This window comes from Bufo gargarizans, chromosome 1 (assembly GCF_014858855.1).
Source record: "Bufo gargarizans isolate SCDJY-AF-19 chromosome 1, ASM1485885v1, whole genome shotgun sequence".
Lineage (NCBI taxonomy): Eukaryota > Metazoa > Chordata > Amphibia > Anura > Bufonidae > Bufo > Bufo gargarizans.
Window position 1 is genome coordinate 111,630,914 of NC_058080.1, and position 6,443 is coordinate 111,637,356.

A 6,443-nucleotide genomic window follows, 5' to 3' on the forward strand; every position below is an offset into this window, starting at 1 on the left:
CCTGCTGCCTGGCAGCACCCAATCTCTTACAGGGGGCTGAGATCCGCACAATTAACCCCTCAGGTGGGGCACCTGAGGGGTTAATTGTGCGAATCACAGCCCCCTGTAAGAGATCAGGTGCTGCCAGGCAGCAGGGGGCAGTTATGTACACAGTTCTTAGTATATTCTAACTTGAAGCGTCCCCATCACCATGGGAACGCCTCTGTGTTAGAATATACTATCGGATCAGAATTTTTTACGATCGTGAAAACTCAGATCTGAAAAAGCTAATACTATTATTTTCAGTTATAACCATGTTATAATGGAAAATAATTAAGTGAAGTTCGGGTCCCCATTAACTTTAATGGGGATCGGGTCCAAGTTCAGATCAAGTTTTTTCTAAAGTTCGGCCGAACTCCCCGAACCGAAACATCTAGGTGTTCGCTCAACTCTACTGCTGACAACAAAAGAGTAATAGCCATAAAACAAAAGAGACTCACCTATAGAGCTAGTGTGCCCAAACCATTTTTCTATAATTTTCAGAGTTGGGAAGCCCGCCATAACATTAGATGGTCAACTGGTTCCACAGAAATTGTAGGATTCAGCCAAAATGTATCTAATGTGTGTTCAGATTTGAGGTGCCCATACACTTTAGACATTTCAACTACGATATTTTTGAAATGTAAAAATTACCAATTGAATTACCCCCCCAATGACAGATCGTCATCATCTGGAATGAAGTAGACTGTGTTTGAAATTTTCATCAGATAGTCTTATGATTTATTCTTGAAAGACGTTTCCTCCACGAATGATCATTAAAAGGTTTTCCTCAGAATGTTCCCAGAAAGATTGTTTGCCCTTTGCCCTGTATCATCCATAAGATTTCAAGTTGATTTCCCTTTCAAAAGAACATCTATAACAAGACCCTAAGAAAGCTGAAAATTTTAAATTCTTGAAATTATGTTACATGATGCTGATCAATGGTGTCATAATTACCTTTATCCATATTGTGGGTGGTAATCACAGTAATGAAAGCCAGAAGAGCCAGACTTAGGTTAATCATGTTGGCAGTGAATGGTACTAATAAGTAAGTAAAACATTTGCTACCTGCTGTTTTATAGACCCCCATTTATAATTTCATCAGCTGATGATGTCACAATGGCAACTATTGGATTAAGCATTGGATAAATAATTCCACAAAAGATATATTTTTTTATATAAGGGATTCCATCATGAGAAATGCCCTAATAAATTATCAAAACCGCCCCTTAGGGAATGATTCTGATAATAAGGGCTCTGCACAGGCCCAACCTACTGTTGGTGATGTTTGTGCAGGACATTAGTTTTATTAGTTGCTGATGGTTGCAGTGTTTGTATGTCTGCCAGTCTATAATCAATGATCATCTCCTGGAAAGCTGTTCAGCTGTTCTATTGACTTCTATGTGGAAAATACGACTTATATTAACTTTTTTTGAGCGTAAAGACAACCTCCATAAACAAGCTCTTTTTTCATGGGTTACATTACATTTACATGACGTGTTGCTGTCCTTGAATTTGCATTTGGCTGCAGGGGCTGAGTCTGGTAATGCCACACGCCGATGCCACTCTCAGGAAACGTTCATGAACTTCTCTGAACTTCCAGACAATCCAGGGGAGATGGCAAGTATGGGAAATCTGCTGTCAGTGCTGTCAAATCAGATGTTGGAACATGAGTTGTCCATATTTGATGTCACTGTCACCTATTTAATTTCAAGTTACAAGTTATCTCCTTTTAATGATCCACTTGTTTGTCAGGATCTTGTAGTTTTGATGCAATATTGCTAGGTTTCTTGTTTACTACTAGTGATGGACGAACATCGGCCGGGACGGTTCGCAAACGCGGCCAGCCCCATTCACTTTAATGGCAGGCGAACCTGAAAAACCTTTAGCTCATATTTGCAGCCACTAAATACTTAGTAGAAGTGTACAAATAGTCCCACAACATGGACAGTGACATACTAGAGGGGGATCATTGACAAAAATTCCAACTAAAAATATGTATCTTAATCAGGGAACTTTTTTTGCGTCTCAAAGGGAAATTCTCTGAAATGTGCCCTGTTGGAGCCTAGAAATTTTTTATTTTAGGCCACGGGAGTACGTTGTTTCAATGTCTTTTGTCACTATCTGTAGCTGAGGTAACAGCAAAACCGCAAACCAATGCTGCACTACCCAAATGTACTATATAGAAAGTATATAATTGGTATATAACACCCCTGCTTTAATCAGTTTTTTTGTGGGGGGGCAACTGGTATATCACACCAGTAGAAATTATTTGTTCCAATGGCGTTTGTCACTCTGTGTAGATGCGGTAACGCAGCTAAACTGCAAACAAATTCTGCACTACCCAACTGCACTATATAGAAAGTATATAATTGGAATAAATAATATAACAAAAACAAAGACAGGTGCACTCTCTAGTCTCACTAACCCTCGTACTGGTGTAAAATTGAGAATTAGCCAACATATCCTGCTTGGAGGACATGTCTGAGCCCGAGCACCGCGCCAAGGTTTCTCAAGTAGCTGGGGATCTAACGCTAAACCTACCTGGGCCGTATGGGCAATACCAGGAGCCAGTGGGCATATTACAGGAGCGCAAGGTCCGACTCAAAGCAATCTCCCAGTAACCTCCAGCATGTGACCATGCATACAATGGACGGAGGCAGAGAGCTCTGAGCCCCACCCAAGACTGGCTGATATAGCCCAGGCCTCACATGTGCACCAGAATGCTGCCTGTGGATGGAAATAAAGGCACATTCAGACTAGGAGTTTCTACACCTCCAAAAAATTCAAAATGCAAACTACAAATTGGCGTGGTATTAAAAAGCAGGAAGTGCTCAACCCCATATGCAGTGGTGCAGCTATACTGGGGGGCCAGATCCTGCACTTGTGGCCCGCTGCTAAAGGCAATCCCCAGCAAAAATGCATACAATGGAGAATGCCTGCAGTGGACCAAAAGTACCACAATGCGCAGGATCTGCCCCACCTTTATAGATGCACCACTGCATATGGGGTGGAGCACTTCCTGCTTTTTAATACCACGTCAATTTTTTGGAGGTGTAGAAACTCCTAGTCTGAATGTGCCTCTATTTACTACTAATATATTATAACTGTATCAGCACTTGATACTCCCTTCATAGCAAATGTGTGGTCAATGAAGCTGCTTATAAAGGGAAATAAACATTTCAAACAATTTAATTTTATTTGCTTTTGACTTTTTAAATGTGACTTTTTTGTGTTCTCTGTAACCCAGGTGATATATTGTACAGTATTGTCTAACCAAGAGGACAGTGTGACCTAATTCATGTCCATTTCTGGCAATTTCCTGCATATAGACCCCCAAACCTTAATATCTTTGAATACCATCTGTACTAAAATAACATATTGGAGCATGTTAAGTGTACACGTTTCAGATCAATTTAAATGTGAAGTCAGCCTTGGCTACATTACAGTACTTCCTCACTCGATTACTTTGCCCACCACCCATGTTGCTGAAAAATATTTGGTACAGATAAATATATAGTGATTTATAGTGGAAAAATACTACACAGTCCAGCCAGAATAGGAAGATACATCATAAAGTGATAACAAACTGGCTGATATATAGACTAAACATACCATTGAGTCTTGGCACTTACCACAAAGCTCTCGTTTGTTGTCCATGATTGTTTCAGATTTGAACAATGAGAAGGTGACCAGGGAAAACTTAGATGAATGGTAACATATTTGATGACACTTCCTTCATATAGTATTGTGCAAAAGTCAGAGACCTTTTTTGTCAAGTGAGAAAAGCATGGGACATTTTTTTTTATCAGAGAAGCATGGACTGCCAACATACAGCAATAGTTAAAGAAAAGAAAGAGCTCTGCTGTAAGCATGAAAGGAAGCACCAACACTCCGTCTTCCACCTTCTGGTGCATGTGCAGTGCGCAGATAAAGCTCAGTCAGGTACCAGACTTCATGTTTGAGAAGCTGGATTTCAGGAGTCATTCTGGTGAAGGCAGACCTCCTTTGGCATCTCAATTATGCCACAGTGGGTGTGATTACAGCTTGGAGAGTGTGACTATTCAAAAGAATGGACTGCCCAGATGACATTGCAGTAATTGGCATACTGTATGCGTTAGTTTATGCGTTTTTTTGTTGTGCCTTTTCAAAAAGTTCATACAAAAGCATGTCTGTAACACTGTAGACACAAATCACTGAATAAAGTGGCCTAAATGGGAGGAGATGCTCATCACCCCAAATACTGTTGCGTATTTATACCGGGGTAGCAAAACCTCCACATGTGATCTGCTGCAAATGGCAATCCCCAGAAAATAATGCATACAATGCAGGGTGCCAGCAGCGGACCACATGTGCCTCAAAAAATCCTTCACAATATAGAATAATGTGTGGATTAGACTATGAGAATAATTAAATCACTGCAAAGGTGCACTACAATATATGCAAATGAAAATACAAGGCTAAACCCTCACGCTAGATGTTAAAATGAGACTTCAGCCAATATATTCAGTTCAAGAACATCGGAGCCCGCGCACCCCGTTAAGGTATCTCAGTTGGCGCGGGACCTACCGCTAAACCTACCTATAGTGTGTGAACCTATGGGTGCTAAGGTCCGACTCACAGCCAAGCTTCCAGAAACCTCCAAAGTGAGATGACAAATACAATGTGAGGAGGGAGGAGGCTGTAATCCCCACCTATAACCGGCACATGTGACACAGGCTAACAGGTGCACCAGAATGTTACCAAAGATAAAAAATGGCACATTCCATACATATAGAGACAAATCACTGAATAAAGTGGCCTAAATGGGAGGGGATGCTCAGAACCCCAAAGACTGTAGCGCGGAGGTTTTGCTCCCCTGGTTATAAATACGCTATAGTATTTGGGGTTCTGAGCATCGCCTCAGAACTGTGTGATGTGTAGTATGTGCCTGTATGTAATAACATGTGTGATGTGCACTATGTGCCTGTATGTAATAACATGTGTGAGGTGCACTATGTGCCTGTATGTAATAACATGTGTGATGTGCACTATGTGCCTGTATGTAATAACATGTGTGATGTGCACTATGTGCCTGTATGTAATAACACGTGTCATGTGTAGTATGTGCCTGTATGTAGTATGTGACACAGTGAAGGGTATGGTCTAGGCAAACAGGTATTTTCATCCCAGTGTGTGCTTCTGGGCTAATTTGCAGCCAGGTGGGTTTAAACACCGGACTGGATTTTAAGTGCCGATTCAGGTTTTGGCAGCACCTAGCTGTCCTTAAAAGATAGCTGGGCTCAGCAGCAAGGTGTATGTGCGCTGGGATCTGAGGCTTGTGCAGTGCTGGAGGGCTGAGACCCATGTTTTGGGGAAACAGGCCCCCTAAAAGCCTGCTATGGACTGCTGGAGGTAGAACTGCCAACAAGGTGATTTTTGCTATGTGGACTTTCCATTGTGTGTGAACTAACACCAAGACTGCAAAGTGACGTTTTGTTTTTGCCTTATGTGTGAATAAACACAGAAATTTGCCGCTGTACTGCGTCCGCATACCCTGTCTACCAGAGCTAATCCTCATAATTGGTGGCGATGTTCAAGAAGGTGGCCACAAGGGAGAATCTACCACTGAGATCAGTAGGCTGAGGTCATCGCTCTGTTCCTGGCATCCGATTCCCAGCGTGTGTATTTCGACTTCCCAGGCCCGGAGGTTTGAGCCGATAAAACCCGCCCAGGATGTACCCACTGTGGACCTGGCTCCTATAGTCTGCTGGTGGTGTCAGGAGCCTGGCCATGTAAGGGCTGACTATCTCCATCGGGTTGAGCCCATGGACACTAACTATGGCTACCGTCAGTCGCTATATGCCAGGAAGCTATGTGCAACAGGTACCACAGAATCTCTAGATCACTTGTGCCAGGTGGAAGTGGAAGACACTCCAGCTGAGGCTCTGCTGGACTCAGGGAGTCTGGTGACCTTAGTAAGGGCTACCCTGGTGCGGTCCGCTGAGTATACTGGCTGGAAAGTCGGGTTGATGTGCATCCACGGAGACTTAAAATACTACCCCACTGCGCTGGTGTCTCTAACCACGGTGGCTGGCAGGTGGACCCACAAGGTGGCCGTCACCACAAATCTACACTATGACCTCATAATGGGGAGAGACTTCCCGGGCTTCCCGGCCCTGTGGCCTGCTGTGAGAGTTACTGATACCCATGAGTCAGGGGTAAGCCCAGTAGAGTGGCCTTGTTCAGGAGGAAGGCCAGAACCCTGGGAACCCGAGGCCAAAGGGCCAGTGGTAGGGGTGACCGCCACTTTGGTGAAAGAGGGGGAGAAAACCCCACTGAGTGTAATGGTGGGAGACATAGAGGACTTGCTGCCGGGTCCTGAATTGGCAGACCTCAATGTCTCCGGGGATAATTTTGGTACCACACAACACCGGGACCCAACC